Source organism: Pieris napi, chromosome 15, assembly GCF_905475465.1.
Source record: "Pieris napi chromosome 15, ilPieNapi1.2, whole genome shotgun sequence".
NCBI classification, from domain to species: domain Eukaryota; kingdom Metazoa; phylum Arthropoda; class Insecta; order Lepidoptera; family Pieridae; genus Pieris; species Pieris napi.
This window is the reverse complement of record NC_062248.1, coordinates 10,089,909-10,108,638: the sequence shown is the minus strand read 5'-3', so window position 1 is coordinate 10,108,638 and position 18,730 is coordinate 10,089,909. Positions and strand designations below refer to the sequence as shown.

General features: G+C 33.9%; 1 protein-coding gene across 1 annotated transcript in view; it reads right to left on the bottom strand.

Annotated features, from left to right (window-relative positions):
* Positions 1 to 18,730, bottom strand: part of LOC125056663 (ras association domain-containing protein 10) — a 103,377-nt gene that overhangs the window by 32,495 nt on the left and 52,152 nt on the right. The gene's annotated exons all lie outside the window — the stretch shown is intronic.

Sequence of the window (18,730 nt, the reverse complement as noted above, 5' to 3'; positions counted from 1 at the left end):
AAAATCTTATCTATAATTTATTCATCGTATATTTTCTAAATCACCATTTTTATGAAACATTAAATACGATCGAGCTCATTATAATACATTTTATAACGTTGTAAAATAGTCAATTAATGAAACACGCAATCCATACATTAATAAGCATAACAATCACTTCATAAATATTTATTTTATGTCATAAAAAGTTATTTATCATTCAATTTTGACACTTGATACGATAAAATGATACGCTTTCATAAAATCGCGGTTGTACGAAGGATAGACATTATGGATGAGGAAGTCCAGTGCTTTGGAGGAAGTGATTATCTGGAATACAATTCAATAAAAGTAATTATATTTACGGGATATCTATTTATTATCTGTAGATTAATCTTACTTCTGCATGACAGATGGGTATAAATGGCCCAGTGACCCAGAAGAAAAAAGACATAGACATAGACATAGACATAAAATTTATTACAAACGAAAACACACACACATAAACACACAAAATAACAATACTTAAAGAAAAAAAATAAAATAAGACATCAAAAACAATAAAAATTAAAAATAAAAATTAACAAATTCCCTTTTGCCATTCGGTTCGCTTCCAGTGTGCAATGTGTGTGTACTGTGGTTGTAATTGGCCCTGGCTCAGCATTATGCTGAAGAGCAAAAAGTTCCACAGCGCTGGTCATTCTGCCAGACACCACAGCAGCTAGTTTGCGCCTCTAATTAAATAAAATAAATAATAATGATACCAAGTATAAAATAATAATAATAATATTAAAGTTAGAAGTGTGAGTAATGAAGATCGTGTGTAACGGTGTATAATAAATTAAATTAAATTAAAAGTTAAAAATAAGAATAATTGTAAGTAAGAAGATATTTTTTGTTTTTGTTTTTTGGGTGGATAAAAACTAAATTCCGTGGGACTTTTGTTGAGTAAGTAGATGTGTCTTATAACTGCGACTAAAATTCGACTTTAATTGAAGACTCTTCAGCGGAGGAGGGATATTATTCCAGCACTTCGTCGCGCTATTTTTAAAACTCCCACGAAATGAAGCCGTCCGATGCTTGGGAATGGCCAGCTCCTGAGTACAACTCCTGACTTTGTGCTTGTTGGCATTTCTACGCCAGAGGAGCTTTTTGTATAAATATTCCGGTTGTTTAGTACATACCACATCAAATAATAAACATGCATGCAAACAAAGAGAGTGTTGAACGTTTCCAATTTTGAGGGTCTGAGCTCTGGACGTGTGTTATTAAAATAGACCCTTTTAAAAACACCTTCTTGGAAGCATTGCTTCCTATTCGCTAAGGCGGATTAGGAGTACGCAAGATAACAAGTAAAGCTCTTCCAGCGTTTCTCTCATCTGCTCACAAATCTAGCAGTCTGGTAGGTAAAATCCTTAGATCTTATTCTACAAACTACGAGATAGGGGATTTAACAGATGCAAGAAACGCGTGGATAGCATCCAACCCAGGCTTGAGTTTGCCTTCTAGTGTCAAATAGGCAATTTTTTATAAGTACAAAAAAATTAGTTAAAATTGTACGAAACTGAAGGAGCCCACTCCATTTTAAGTTGGTAGGTTAAGATACAGAAAGAAAGTGATCGTTTTTAAGGCAGTTTTTGCCGCGCACCATGACCATGTGGTACCAGCTGCCCACTGAAGTATTTCTGAACCAATTCCTCCTGAGTCGACTGCTCGTTTGCCCCCAGTTCTCTAAAAAAAAAAAACTAGAAGAAATTTGATTTTGCACTTCTTGCACTTACCCTTAGTATTAATTTTCTTTATTTTTCCTTACTAGGGTTGCCTGTAAGAGATCGCTTGTTAGCGATAAGGCCGCCCGTTACATCCCAAAAAATTGTTATTTGTTTTTTTATTATGAAACAAAGTTTAAATAAATATAAACAAAACTATACTGTCATTTCGTCAACTGCACCATCATCAAAATATTTTTTTTAAATGAACAGGGGGCAAACGGATAGGAGGCTAATCTGATGTTAAGTGATACCACCCATGGACACTCAAAGGATGAGGGCTTGCGAGTGCGTTGCCGGCCTTTTAAGAATAAATATTATGTATCCAATAAATCCTGCATTCGTATTCAACATAGAATTATAATTTGAAATGTTTCGACAAGCAAATATTAATTTCAGTCTAAATCATGACAGTTATGGCATAAACATATAAACTTGAAGCTTGCAAAAAGCTTACTAAATATGGAGTTCACAATTTACATTTATATATAGAAGTATGGCCAAGCGTGGCTGTCGAGTTTGATGTGGTGCGTTCAAACTTCAATTTTGCACCACGAGTGGTCTTTGGCATGACTCTGAGGTACCAAACTTTAAACAGACACCGTGCACGCTTATAACAGCCCACAACTACACTCTCAAATACAAACGCACACACACCCACAGTCATTAATTCACGCATACTTCAGCCCTGCGATTCTATACCTCACTTTTCGAACTCACACAGCGGTTTTCGCATCGGCGGTCGCTCTGATATCAGTCGTGAAGCAGTAATTATATTATTTGGCATTCTGATAAACAATAAACTACAAGCTCCCACCTTTTCAGAATGCCAAATAATATAATTACTGCTTCACGACTGATTTCAGAGCGACCGCCGATGCGAAAACCGCTGTGTGAGTTCGAAAAGTGAGTTACAGAATCCCAGGGCTGGACTTATAGGACTTGTGTTTGATTAGATGTAACATGAAAAGTACCACAGAATAATTGTATTTAAACTCACAATACATGGGGTTGTCTAGCGATAGGTGAATTTTGTAACAACCATATTTTGGTCATGAATAAAGGTTTTAATATTAAATGAAGAGCAATTAAAATGAACTAAAAAGCGAATAAAACAGATTTGCTAAGATATAGAGACAATTAAGCATCGTTTATCAAGTGACGTTATTACGGAATGATTATGTTACATTGGCAATAGTTTCCCAATCAATTGTTATAACGTATTGTTTAAATATTGCTAAATGTTTTGAAATTTTATAAACAATACGGTGAATGTTGTTTCGGAAACAGGTTGAATATGATTTTGTAATAAAATACGAATATTTTTTTATTTAATACTTGGCTCTGATTAATAGAAATGACCTTTTTACTTTAAACAGTATTTAAATATGTTTACTGATAAACCGATTAGTGTTGAGAGGGGTTTAAACAAATGTCAAAATTTGAGAATCGTAACCTTTTTTTGTGTGATGATTCTTGATGATTTTGATTTAAATTTCATCAAATATAGGTTAAAGGTACACCAAACTTTTTAAATTTGTTTTAAATTTTTATTTATTAATATTTAATTATTATTATTACTATGTAGGTTAAAAATATTGTAAATACAATAAAAAGGTAAGCCTAAAAGGAAAACAATAAAAAACAACTATACCAGTTCGTTTTTAGTTAATAGATAGATTTGTAAGGTTACTTTTTAAATGACTTTTTAGGATTTGGGCATCATTTTATTTATACTAGGTTCTCTTTACTAAGGCCTATGAAATTTAATCAAAAGTTTATATAAATAAATGGTTCTATTTTATTAAAGCGAATAAATTCCATCTCCATAATAAACTAACGTTAGTAGAACAAACCGGCCGTGTAATGAATTGACAGTTAATTACAAGCAATAACACTTGCAATATTTTGCATACATTAACAAATACTTAGCGCGTACTTTACGCCGATCTAGTTTCCGTATTCAATATTTATTATTTCCGTATTCATTATTTTTTATGTATTAGGAGGCAAACGGGCAGGAGGCTCATCTGATATTAAGTGATACCGCCGGATTCCCGGTAATTTATTTGTTAACAGCCAAGCTTTAGTCATAAAGTGGCATCTGAAGAAAAAGAACGCACAAACCGGCCCAAAGAACATATTATATTCGATCGCCCACTATCACATTTCCCGAATATTTTAAATGGGTTAACTAGCAGCTCCCGCGAACTTCATTTCCCTTGCCTTTTTGTATGTTGTATCATAAAAGAATAAAAATCACCCTCAAAATTTAGGGGGATGAAAAATAGAGGTTGTCAGAGGTGAGGTAAGATGCAGGCCTAACCGAAATGCACACAAAATTTCACGAAAATCGGTTGATCTATTTCGGAGGAGTTTAATAACAAACGTGACACGAGAGTTTTGTATATTAGACATAAATTGACGAATATCTGTCAGCACAAATACTGTTAATTAAAATAGCTATCGTACTAATATATACAATAATAACCCAAGTACATCAAGACATTACTAACGAATTACACGTTCCCGACGAATTCATTAACGTACAGACAAATCGCAATGCATATATTTATTACTTGACGCTAGCATGATAATTATTATGTGAGAGAATTATGGATGTCAATTTAAGCTTCACGTACACTGGACGAAACTGCTTTAATACTTTCTAAATTGTTCACAAATTAACCTATGTATGTAAGAACCAAACGTTTAAAAATATCCGATCCTTCTTTCAGCCCATTATTGATTTTAAATATAAAGTACTCAGGGATAATGCTGCAGTCTAATTAATTATTTAAACGATCCAGTAGTTTTTATTGATTTTATTCGTTACAGCACACATTAACCAACTAAACGTTTAAACATCTCCGATCCTTCTTTCAACCCGATATTGATTTTAAATATAAATTACTCAGGGATAATGCTGTAATTAATTATTAAAACGATTCAGAAGTTTTTGATTTCATTACAAAAACAGTTTTTATCCTAATATATTACTTTCCCTATAAGGCCTTAAAAGTCACCAAAGAGTCTCTTTTATGTAATAGGAGGCAAACGGGCAGGAGGCTCACTTGATGTGAAGTGATGCTGCCCATGGACACACTCAATGCCAGAGGTTTCGCAAGTGCTTTGCTTTTAAGAATTGGTACGAATTGGACCCTAAGTCGAATTGGTTCGGAAGTACTTCAGTGGGCAGCTGGTTCCACATAATGGCACACAAACACTGCCTTAATAAACGCTCAGTTGTGGAGTGAGTTTACTGTAGTGAGTACTTTATTGATGGCTCAGTTTTTGCGCGATACTAATTTATCTCTGAACTTTGAATACGGAATTCAGTTGCGCAAGCTCACCAACAATTCTGTATTGATCTAAGTTGTTGACAAGAATTTCATACTTAAAAATATCGCCACGACTTCATACGCCGCTCTCCGTCAATGTTCCAGCAGTTTTGGAGCCAACAGGCATCGCTAGTGACGATGGCAAGCGGGCAGATGGGTTATCTTTGATCCCTTGGAAGATGGGACGGACTTTGGTAGGGGATGCTACTTGTGGACACGTTTTCCCGTCTCACCTCCCTCGGACTAGCAAAAAGCTGGGGCGGCCGCAGAGGAGGCGGAAAATATAATAAACGGCTCAAATATCTTTCCTCCAACACCTGGAGGATATCCATCCTTGGTGGAGGCATACACCTATGGTTATTGCAAAGTAGTTAGGAAATAGTAAACTTAGTACACAAAATAGTAAAAATTTAAAAAGTATAAGATTTTTTTATTTTATTACTAGTCCCGGCAAACGTTTTGCCATGTTTATTATTTCTAGGAAACATTTTTGTAGTTCAATAAGAATAACTATCTACTATAATGAAAAATAGGGGTTGATCGTAGAGGGGTGAAAATTAGGGTTTGTTTGTATGGTTTATCACAAAAAAAATAAAACAAAAAAGATGTTTGAAAAAATAAAAATAAAAAATTTGGGGTGGACACCCCTTATCACTTAGGGGTTTGAAAGATAGATAGTAGCCGATTCTCAGTCTTACTGAATATGCATAAAAATTTCATAAGAGTTCGTAGAGCTGTTTCGGAGGAGTAGGGGAACGAACATTGTGACATGAGAATTTTATATATATAGAGATTTAAACGAATTTATTGCGCATTTTCTTTTGTACTCAGAGTTAAGAATCGCATGGTATAAATCCTATTTAAAATGCTGCTAAACTAAATTACAATTTTATATAGACAAGAGACAATTAAGATCGAATTATCGAAGTTAACTTTAACGGCGTTACAAATTCGTTATCAACAAGATATAGTTGACATTTTGTGTCCCATTAACCTTTTCTAAGAACTTTCTCTTCCAGCAGCACATTGTAATAGTGTGACTATTTTAAAAGTATGGTGGTATACAGTTCTCTCTTGACGCTCTAACGACTCCAACCAATCCTCAAATGCTTGAAGAATTCCCAATATTGCAATCCCAATTTCAATGCGATACCACAGCAAAATCAGCGGGACTTGATCGTCATAACTGGTACAAATAATTGTAAACTTTTGTATGGGAACTTGAGCAAGTTCTGATACTTAGAAATACCCTCGAACATTCATTATATACGTAATATATGGTATACACTGTGTTGTGCTGCCAACTGAAGCTTATATCGAGTATGTATAGATATAATTGTTTAGTTGCCATAATTATTCTTTTACTATATGTAACACTCACAGGCTTCCAGTCCTCACTATATATACTAAATATTTCTAGGATATCTAATAAATAATAATATTAATATGTATTATTAATATAATTTATAGTATTCTAGAAATATTTCTAAACAACATTTTAATTTGTATTAAGATCCATCGTTTCTCTTTTAATTTCATTAATAAATAAGATAATGAGGGTTCCAATTCTTTAATCACGTTTGATAAAAATAAATAAATCAGTGGTGCCTTTTTAGGTCTGGGCCTTAGTAGGTGATCAGCCTCCTGTGCCTGACTAAGGCAAGCCGGTTTCCTGATGATGTTTTTCTTCACTGTTCAATCGAATGAAATAGAAAGTCCAATGGTGCACAGCCGGGTTTGAACCTACGACCTCAGGGATGAGAGTCGCACGCTGAAGCCACTAGGCCAACACTGCTCTTTCCGCTGCATTCGCGTTTGATACAGGCTACAAATACACTAATAAGTGGACAATATCTACATACAATTATTTATTTATTCATAGAATGTCGAAGCTATTCAACTCATTGACACCACGGGCCTAGTGAGAAGACTGAAAAGGACAAAACCATTTGAACTAGTGAATTAGTGTTAGTGCACGTTAGTATTAAGTGCTACACAGTGAGTGAAAAAATAGAACACAAGAACAGAGTGTCTTCCCTTTAATAGAAAGAATAGAAAGTGTTCAATAACACTACTTACAGTCTGTAAGTAGTGTTATTGAACACTTTCTTATGTTAAAAATCCTTATTAGTAAATTAGGTTAGACTTAAATTACTTATTAGTACTTATGTTAGGCTAGATCGTAATGTTTCATGACGTCTTACGCCCGAACCCAATAATCTATCTCAATCCAAAATCCACCACCTGAGATAGTAATATTAATCCAAATGTGGTAACATGTGTGCCAATAACTAATCGACGGATTGTAATAGCCATCTGTCGATACAAGCTATCCATGGGAGATCATATCGGTGTCTGTCGATAGACCTTTGTATGAAAATGACAGTTGACGAAAGCTCAATTCCAACAGTTAATTATTTTAACAGATTATAACTTACACCAGTTTTTTAAATAATGAAAAAAACTGTTTATTATATTTTAAACATACACATGTATATTTTAATGTCATTTGTACGGTTTTATTTAGTTTATTTGGTTTACATTGATTATCAAATATGAGTGAAAACTCGGTAAAATGGAACGACAAAGAGCATTTTCTCCGTTGCCAAAAATGGATTGTCTTCGTAGGGTTTGGTTATTGGGATGCAGATAGGAGATCGATCGACTGTCACGGTCTGCTAATGCTCCCAATCATCAAGCTACAATCAGTCATCAAGCAACAATCTCAGATCATTTTCAATCTGAGATTGTGGATTGATTATTGGGTTTGGGCGTTAATAAAGACACATGTATCAAATAAATTCATAGTAAAAAATGTATAAAGCTTAAACATACAACTCCTATTGAGAAATTGGCCCATAATTGTTAACACAAATAAGTACCTAGTACCATGTTGCGTACAACACAAAGAGTGCATTAGGAATAATTTTACTTTCAGTCAACAATCAGCGGAAGCCTATTCGGCCCACATGGCAATACCGCGTGACAGCTTTGCGAAATGATGGGTTAGGGTTGCCATATTACTTTTCTAGGTTTAAAAAATGGGCACTTTTTGGTATTTTAAATACAACTGTTTTCATGTGTTTTAGATATCTTAACTAACTGGCTTTGTTATAAGAATAATAAGACTTTAAAGGAAGAGTGGCACTTGACAGTAGCGCAATTAAAAAATATGATTTTGTATGAAAGTCATTGTTTTCAATAAGAAAAGCTGAAATAAGGCCCGATCAATGAAATAAAAATCCCGCTTTGGAAACGAAACTATGATTATAGCAACACTAAGTATAGTTACATGTCATGTTGACAACAAAATCCGTGATGTTATTTAGAGAGATAGTGTCCATTCCTTCTGACATAATTTTCACTAACTTTATTATGAACTCACAAAATCCAAGAATTAGACCACGCACAATAAAATCGACACCTTACTTTGACAGATGACGATAATGACATCTTTAAAATTGTTGCCATTTAAATAAATTTGTTCCAAAAGTTTTCGCAAAAATGGCGAGCGCGGTTCTTATTTTATTGGTGTGTCAACTTACATATCAAATGCACAACGCATGTTACCTTGTCATATTTTTTCACTTTCCTTTGTAAAAGTTAGAAAGACCTTATAACTTATGGTATAAATTTTTAAGTGTCTAATTGTGGTAGCCCTTGCTGGTTGCATCCGACTAGGGAATACAGATGTTTGTAACGATATATTTATGTTTCTAGGTGCTTTTAAAATAAATAAAAAATAAATAAGTGGCGCTACATCCTCTTTAGGTCTTGACCTCAGATTAATGAATCTGTTTCATGATCATTTTTAAATCTTATATGAAAGTAGCTGATCAGCCTCCAGTGCCTGACACACGCCGTCGATGTCGGTTTCCTCACGATGTTTTCCTTCACCGTTCGAGCAAATGTTGAATGCGCACATAGAAAGAAAGTCCATTGGTGCACAGCTGGGGATCGAACTTACCACCTCAGGGATGAGAGTCGCACGCTGAAGCCACTAGGCCAACACTTTTTAAAAATAAATAAACATTTAAAAATTGTGAAATAGCAGGAAATAATTTGTTAGTGCTAATTTAACATATTCCTTAAAAGGCAAAATTACAAAAATTATATATTTTTATCAGGTGATAGTGTCGAGTTAATGACGTAACACTAAATGACAATAAATTTGCAATAATTTTTAAACCAGTGGTGCTATAACCTTTAGGCGCTGACCTCAGTTTTCTGTATCTGTTTCGTCATAATTTTAATACGCAAGTAGGTCCTTCTGTGCCTGACACTCTGTCGATTTTTACGACACGATGTTTTCCTGTACGGGCGCGTCAAAGAGTTCAAATATTTTTATACAAATTCAATGATATATATTTTTATTTTTTAGACCAGTTGAAATAGAAAACATTATGTACCACAAAGAACGATTCCGTGCCTGTTGATATACAATTTCTATTAAATAGTAAGCCATGAGTACACCTTTATATATCCTTGATTGAACTAAATTAGACGAAGGGAAATATGTGTTAGTTGGCTAAGGTAACTAATACAGAAACAATGGGAAAGTTTAGAAGTAATATATACTTTGCCTATCAGTGTGAACACAAGTTTACAACACACACAAAACACATGTAAAATAATAAATAAAATTGAATTTGAAAAAAAATTCTCCATAGACTTTCGCCGAGTTGAATTATTTGCTATTATTATTATTTTCTTTTGCCTCGTTATATTCTTACATAATTGCTGTTTATGTATTTATATTGTATATTCGCAGATGCTTTGTAAACACATGCGACTTCAACACAAAGAGTCCTCTTGGGAGTTGTGTGCTGCGAGATTGCGGGCTACCCGATTGTGAGGAAGATGCATGATCTGGTTAGCGCTGCACCTTCATAAGTTCTCGTGACATTTTTACACGTGTATATTTCTAGAACATATTTTCATACGTATCTGATTGTAGTCATTTAAAGACGTGTGATGTTTGAGAGCAAAAGCCGTATCACCTCGACGTCCGTCGAGCCAACTGAGCGTTTTTTAAGGCAGTTTTTGTCGCACACCACCACTATGTGGAACCATTTGTACTCTGCACTGATTTTTTTCCGAACCAATTCGACGTGGAGTCCTTCAAGAAAAGCGTACCAATTTGTAAAAGGCCGGCAACGCACTTGCGTGCTTGTTAACGATGTGACTGTCCATGAACGGTATCACTTAAGTTCAGGTAAGCCTCCTGTCCGTTTGCCTCCAATTACATCTAAAATGGCCCTAAAACAAGGGACTAGAGAAATGTAAAATCAAAATTATTAAAAAATTATCTATTACGAACAATGTTTAACTGTTTATTAATAAACATTCAAACTTCTGTAAGATACCTACTGGATTAACCATTTGTTTCTAGGAAACATTCCGATGATCAAACAAATTGTAGAACAATACCGCGGTATTCATGAGCTAATAGGCCTTTAATTGAGTCTAAAGTATTCAACATTGTTTACTTAAAGGTTAGGCCACAGAATATATAACTTGAGCTATCGTGAGAATGTGGACAGTGCCGCTAAATGTTATATTGGAAACGACTACGGGACAATTGCAAAATCAATTGTTTTATTCGATTTATAAATCGTAAAAAGGCACATAATATAATGGGCTACTTGACATTAAATTACATTGTTATTAAGTTATCTGTATAAAAATGGTTTTGAAAGCGTTATGGACTAGATTTATTTCTCAAAATAAAAAGTTGTCAAAAAATGTAAATAAACGTATTGATTTTTAAACGTTAATCACGTGACATAAAACAATCACAGATTAGTTGAATCAACGAAGACATATTGTCAGCAAATAATGTCTTCGTATTTTTTATCCTAATATTATCTTGTTTAATTTGGTTCGACACTGTTTTTAATAGATTAATTAATATATGTATGATTTCAGAATGATAGTTAATACGTCAAACTTGACGTTTGTTTATTGGTATGTCATTCGTGCGACGCCATCTTGCCTAGACAAGCGTTTTGGCGGGTTAACGTATGAATTTTATACTTATCAGAATTAAAATAATAATTTGTAAAGGTTCTATACTAATAAATAATCTGAAATTAAAATCTTGTCAAATAGCCTATTAATCATCTGAAAACTTTGAATACCTTTTTAAGAGAATAACGTGAACGGATTAACGTGAAATTTGATATAGGTACTTAAAATTCTATATGGATGATGATGGTCCGGATATATATCTTTGCTCCATATTATTTTGTTCTTCTATTACCAAAGTAGTAGCGAGCCAAGCGTAAGCAAGCTTTTATAAATAAATAGATAAAACATAGCTCCAAGTAACCGTTCGTCATGACATTTTAGTATACCAGTAGTAAGAATGGTAAATATGTAGGAGTTTGTCCCACCAATTAGTATGTATGATTCTCACTTACCCGTGAATAGAGCAAACATGGGACAGTGTTGCAAGTGTTTGATTTCTATATTAATTCTTTTTCAAATATTTTATTTTTCTCCATCTTATATCGTGGATGCATGCTGGAAAGTCTAATTAAAAAGTAAATTTAACGTGATAACATAACGTTATCACAACTTAAGTATTAGCATAATATATTGTCTGTCAAAATGTTTAGTCTGCGGGAAAAGAACCATCGTGGGATTTCAGGTCGGAACAGTGCTACATTGCCACATACTTTTCTTGGCCGGTAAGAGCGTCGCTGTCATGGATTAGTATTTCCGTAAGCGTAGTTAGAACAGTTTCAAAATCCATGTCTAAGCAAAAAACTAATTACGAATACATTTACGACACCATCTCGATGGATTCATTTCCTATCATATAAGTACCTTTTTGAAGTTATACTTCTTAAGGCGCGTTATGAAAAATTGATGAGAGTGAAATTTTGCGATGCGCGCGCACCGTGACACAAAATTAACAGAATGAAGTTGCCCATGGAAGATGCTACGGCATTGGACATAATTTAAAAACAACATTCAAATAATAATAGAATTTATGTTACACTTAATATTAAAAATAATAATAAATATTTATTTATTTAATTTTTCAAATGTAAACTGAACTTTATTGACTATAATGACTCATTTTCCAGTCTTTGATTATTAAATTGTAATTAATTATTTGCATGCAATCAAAAACTATTTTTAATAATGCCAAAGAAGTGTAACTTCTTACGCGCGTACATAAGTACACGCACCCTTTTTTATTGTTTTCTGACAGTTTGTTTCGACATTCTAATATACCTTCTTCTGTTATTATTCGTAGTCTCCATTACTGAAGTTCGTGTCTGTCATGGAAAAAAAATCCCTAGCCGATACGTCGACTTGCTGCCTCCACACCACTCTATCCTCAGCTCGTCTCAGTGAATTAGGGGTTGAGACCCATAATTGTCTTAATTATCTCAGACCACGAGTAGTATTTTATTCAAGTTTTATACCATTTTTCACATGGTCGAACGGCTGGATATGGCTGACTACTTGATACAAGTTTTGGTCAGGTCGACTCCATCATTATTATTTTTACCGTCAAGGCGGGTGCAACTCAAGAAGTACTTTGTTAATTTTCAGAATAGTATACAACAGTAATATGTTGGCGAATACCTTTTTTAATTTTTCTTTGTTTTAAATCACTTATTTCCTTATTGAATTGATTCTGATTCTCAATTTTTTTTCACTTATCAAAATATTCCGTAGAATGTTTAAAATAGAACAGCCAAAATGGAATTGTTCAACAATAGTGAACGTGTAGTTATGCGCGTCGAAGTCGCGTTCGTTTTTGTTTGACGATACGCACAGAATATTAATTATGGAAAATTTTGGGTGAGTTACATTATAATCTGACAGTTTGAAGCCTCTCGAATGAAACAAACATTTATTATATACACCAGTGCTGGATAAAGCCAGCGCGGGGCCTGTAGCAAATTCTGCCTAGGGGCCCTTGGTTAGGCTTTAGGATTTAAAAAGTTCGCCTGTTTCCTGTATAAAATAAAAATCTGAAGGGTACAAATAACATGATAGTCTAAATATGTATATCGATTATAATTAAAATTTGAAAATTAACGTTAAAAAGATTACTACTTATTTTTACTTACTTTTACGATTATACTTGACGAAGTCGAGTTTATTTTTATGTGGAAGTGAAGCATAGACTAAGCGCTTCGTGTTAAAGGTATGCAAGATATTTTACGCTACTATCTAAATTAATACTTTTTTATTACGGTCAGACAGGCATTGGAGCGCGGGGCCCCTAAGTTCGTGGGGCCCGTAGCATTTGCTACTCTTGCTATGTGGCTAATCCGGCCCTGATATACACAATGAGTAACATACTTAAGTGGTCTTTAAGAAAAACTTCTAAGAATACTATGCTGTTAAAAATATTTGCCAAATAGTATATATATTTGTCGTTAAATGCGTTTTGTCGTTAATTTCATTTAATTCGTTATTTTTTTGCTTAACTGCGAAACTGTTCTGAATAAAGCGCTTTAACGCTGAATACTGTTTTTTAGAAATTTTTACTCGCACTTTTCACTTTTACAGTCAAATGACGAAAGTTGTTCGAGGCATCTCAGTTGGTCACGTACACAGTTTGTACCAAACATAGGCTTTATTTTGGTTTGATACTGGCTTATATGAATTATTTCATTTCCAATATAGTGATTTTTGTAAAAACACAGATTTCGCGCTTATAGACACAATATATAATAAGTTAATCTACAACCTGGATTCGTTAAACTTTTAACAAATCACTCGCTCCATATTACTTAACATCAGGCGAGCCTCCTGCCCCTTATCCCCTTATAGCACAGGGTCTAAAAATGGACGTTAATACAGAAAACTACTATTTTCTATATTAACGTATCTAAATATCTCCCTTACAGTTTCGCAGAGGTTCCAAAATTTCGTACTTATCATTTATATTTCTCACATTTTAGATCACATATTTATAGTTTGTTAGTTATTAAGTATGAAGCTCTAAAGACTGTACGATCAGTATTTATTATAATGCACGTTGGCAATGTTTTTAAATAAATACGTAAAATTTTGATTTATTGCAAAAACTGCGATCGAAATTTTCTATTAATATCTAATAAATACTCTACACTTAATTTCTATAGACTTCCAGCAAAAAAGTAATGGGTTTTACCAGAAGCAAAAAGGTTCGTACTAACTTTTTTCTGTAAATAAGTAGAAAGGAGGCCGTGTTGCTAAGCATAAGCATAAATTCTAGAAATGTTGATCGATTCAGTAAATTCCTTTACTTGAAGCGAAATTGGGAACAAGAGTTGTGTAGATGATTTATTAACGTATTTTATATTATTATTTCCAGTGCTTCCAAGTATTCTCGTGCAATAGTAGTTTAATTATAAAATTGTAAGTAGAATTTATTACGTCAAGTACCTGAAATCATTAATATGTCAAATGTAAGAAGCTGTAAAGCTGTACATCCTGTACACATGTAATCCTGTGGGAACTAGTGCACATTCTCTTTTCTATTGTGTAATTAATTATTTTTTCTACTTTTCAGTACCGTTACAAAAGTTATCATTTTACACTTGCAAATTAATTTAAAATCTAATACCTATTAAACCTAGAAGAAAATAGTATTTTCAAAAGTATTGATTAAATCGATAATATTTCTAAAACTCTTTTTAACATGATTACGTCACTATACAATAAACTTGAGCTGACGCACAGTTGACTGACAGATCTATAGTCTATTCCAACTATGGGAATAAGGCCTTCACATGTCATAGACAATGGACAATGCTTCTCTATTAATGTGACGGAACTATGGTATCGGCTTGCCAGCGTTTTCGCTTTTACAAACCCACAGTACTATTTTTAAGATTATGCCTTAAACAAAATAAAAAATCTAGCCAATTTTTAACTTACGGATAGAAAGTGATAGTAATCAAACATATTTTCAAATAAGAAATTTTGAAATGGCACATTATAGAGGAAAATAGCTATAATATGTATTACACACATAGGTGATGTTTTCATAAGTATGTTAGCATTACTGCGAGTAATTTATATTTATTTGTGTGTTACTCATTTATTTATATCATCGTTATATATAGCTTAGATTATGTATTAATAAAAAATGCTGAAACATGCTGGTCCTGCTCCATAGGACAATCAAACTAGACAAAATCAACTGGTCAACAAAATAAAGTTTTATAATTGCTAACAGCAAAAATGATTTCTTGAAAAAGAAATCAACTTTATCGTAACTCACACACCGTTCGACTGTATATTAATTATGTTTTAAAGAATAATGTATGTTGGTTTTTATAACACCATGCGCCTATTTTATTATAGTATAGTTTGTTTTCATCTAGGTACATGGTATTCACATCAAATCAATACAAAATATTCTACGAAGTATTTTAGAAAGAGTATGGATTTCCTTGCCCATTCTTCTCCATATGAAACAACCTTTTGGAAGGGGCAACTAGAGTCATTTTTTAAAATAATTTTACCTAGTAATTTTGTCTTTCAAAAGTGCCCTTTTAATATGCCTAATTGAAATAAATGACTTGACTTATATAAAATATTGTATTAGATACATCAATCGATATACATGAGTATAAGCCTTGTTAATTATTTATTATATATTGCATATCATAAACGCGTTTTAAGATTCCATATAAATGTAAGCGGTCAAACCCAATATGGTGCGTATCGAAAACTAGTAGTACTGTTGTTCTACTAGTTTTTTGTTAGTAATTTATAATTACTCCAAGGTCTTCGTTTGATTATTTAGTCGGCAGTCATTTAAATGAAACTTGTGAATAACATTTGAGGCTCTTTGAATGTACTGAAAATTATAAATACTATTATTTATAGAGTAAGCTATAGTATATAATCCTACTAATATTATAAACGCGAAAGTTTGTAAGTATGGATGGATGTTTGTTGCTTTACACGTAAAAACTACTGAATGGATTTTACTGAAACTTTACAATAATATAACTTATACATCACAATAACACGGTGTGAATTCTCAAAAATATCAAGTTAGTAGGAAAAAATCTACCAGCTGCGAGCTATTCTGGCGTGCGCTGCCAAAACAGCTAGAGTTTACACATATATAATGTATGTGTTATTTAAAGCAGACGAAGTCGAGGCCACCGGCTAGTCTATTATAAAGAGGAAAAATTTGTGAGGATGTAGTGGCATAGGACGAAAAAACTAAAAAAATTGTTTAAAAAGTAAAAATTAAAGTAAAATATCTGGGGTAAACACTCCTTATCACTTAGGGGTTTGAAATAAATAGTAGCTGATTCTCAGACTTAGATCCTCAAATTATTTTTATTAATAAGATTTGAAATCAATAAACATCTCTAAAATGAGTCATAGTCCGCAATAGACAGATTACAATCATCGCAGCCACTCCCCCAGTTCCCACAAAACTGGTCATAGGAAACGAGTAGGTTAATTCCGGTCTAATTAAAAAAACGGGTTCAAACTGCCATCGAAGCATAGGCTAGTTTTTTCTTGTCTGGCCACTGTACTTGTAGTACCACAGAGTATGTATACGCATAGTGTGTATTTGTGAATATATTTATTTATTTACACTTCGTAACATTAATAGAAAAAAAATAACATAATACATAAAATTATAAGAGATGCAACGGCCAGCCTTATCGCTAACAATCGATCCTTTCCAGGCAAACAACGTAAAAAAACTTAAAATGGGAATATGATTGGTAAAGTGTAAGAAGCGTTATAACCAAGTCTTATAAAAACCAACCAACCAAAAAAAAAAAACAGCTAATCTCGCGGATTCCCCTTTTTTAATATAGTAATTAATTTGATAACACTGAAACTTGTTATTTATGTTTTAATGACTGTATCTTCTAGTTTTTTCTCGACATGGGTCGTATTTGCAATTCAATTATTTATTTCATATAATTTAGGTTTTATTTTAATTCAAGATAATACTGTATGGCAATAATCATACGAACATCCGCTGTGCTGTCATCTGTCATAAGCATGATATTGAATCACTGAAAAATGCATACACTGTAACAAGTTGTTGACAATTGTAGATCAATAATAGAACTGTCTAGGTTTTTACGATGTCTATTATAAGCATTGTTTAATTATAACGTGTATTTGAAACGAGTTCCTATAAGCTATATTTATTATGCGTAATACTAGTGTTTATATATTTAAAAAAGGGATCTCATAGCCTAGCGGTCTTATTAAGTGGAAGCTAGGTGAGGGGTACCGGGTTCGATTCCCGGTTCGAGGGCAGGTTTTAATTGAATTTAAATTTGTTCTCGGCCTTTGGGAGGGTTTTGCGGTACCGGGCGAGTGCCTAAACCGTACATGGAGAACACGGTCAAATTTCTAAAGACAAGCACGAATTATAAAAAATCCTATACTTGACGCTGGCTAATGCATAAATCGTGCCAGAGCCATAAAAAAAAGGGATCTTAATTTACATTTACAGCGAGGTTACTCTGTAACTTCCAGCGAATACCAATTCCGACGTTTATGACAATGCTTTCAATACCCCCAACTCCAAGTCTCCGTCAACCACTGTCTTCGCCGTATTCTGGTCATCTACATCCGAAAGGATCTAACGAGCAACCATGGGAGCGTTTCCGAGAAACCCGATTAGCCAGCAGATCAAGCGGCGCAAATGACTGCCATACACTCCGAAGGGATCCCAATCATATTCCCAAGCAGGCGCTTGATTGGAACCCACAAGGAAAGAAGCGTGGCCTAGGCAAACCTAGCGCCGTACAGTCGCAGATGAGACAAAGAGAGCGGAAAAGACTTGGAGCGAGGTGAAATACGAGGCTCAAGACCGAACGCGATGGAGACTGTGGACGCCCTCTGCCCCATCTAAGGGTTATAGGACATAAAGTCGTGGTGTCGCAACCTTGAAATCTTGAACAAAAACTCATAGCCATCGGGTTTGCTGTCAGAAGTTACGGAGGGCGCTGTAATGTCAATTCAGATCTAATTTTTAAAATATTGCTCATAAGTAAAAGCAATCTCAATATCAATTAATACATTTTGAATTGATTTTATTTGAACAAGTTTTTTCTATGCAGGTGAGAAGAACTGACAAAAAATCGGTTGTCTGTAAAGTCGGTTTACTGACGGTAGTTGAACGTGACAACGTCATAAAAAAATATTGATTGGTATTTTGAATGGATATAGAGAAGGAGGTAAATGGAAATTACAATTGAATTGATCAAGTTACATTTATTTGTACGCATAAATACAATTATGTCAATTTTAAATGGAACGCCTCAGAGCGAGGTAACGCCTCAGAGTGAGGTAACGCCGCATGAGTCCTGTTTTTTCGTGCGTGCAGCCGGCTCCATCGAATTATAAGACGTTGTCACGTCAAAAACTCCGCCACTCTTTAACCTAGTGGTACCCAACCATTTTTGTGCCATGCCCCACCTTAGCCTACCTAAAATTCTTATGCCCCCTCCCCCTATTTAACATTGATAAATTATTTCTAATTATTCGAGGGAATGATTATTCTATTCTAGACTCTATTTATAAACCTGTGTTCTTGTGTTCGTGGTGACGGGCGTCGCACCGTCTTCATAACGGTTTCAAGTGGGTAGACAAATAATTTCAGTAAATTAATTTCTACCCTCTTACCAT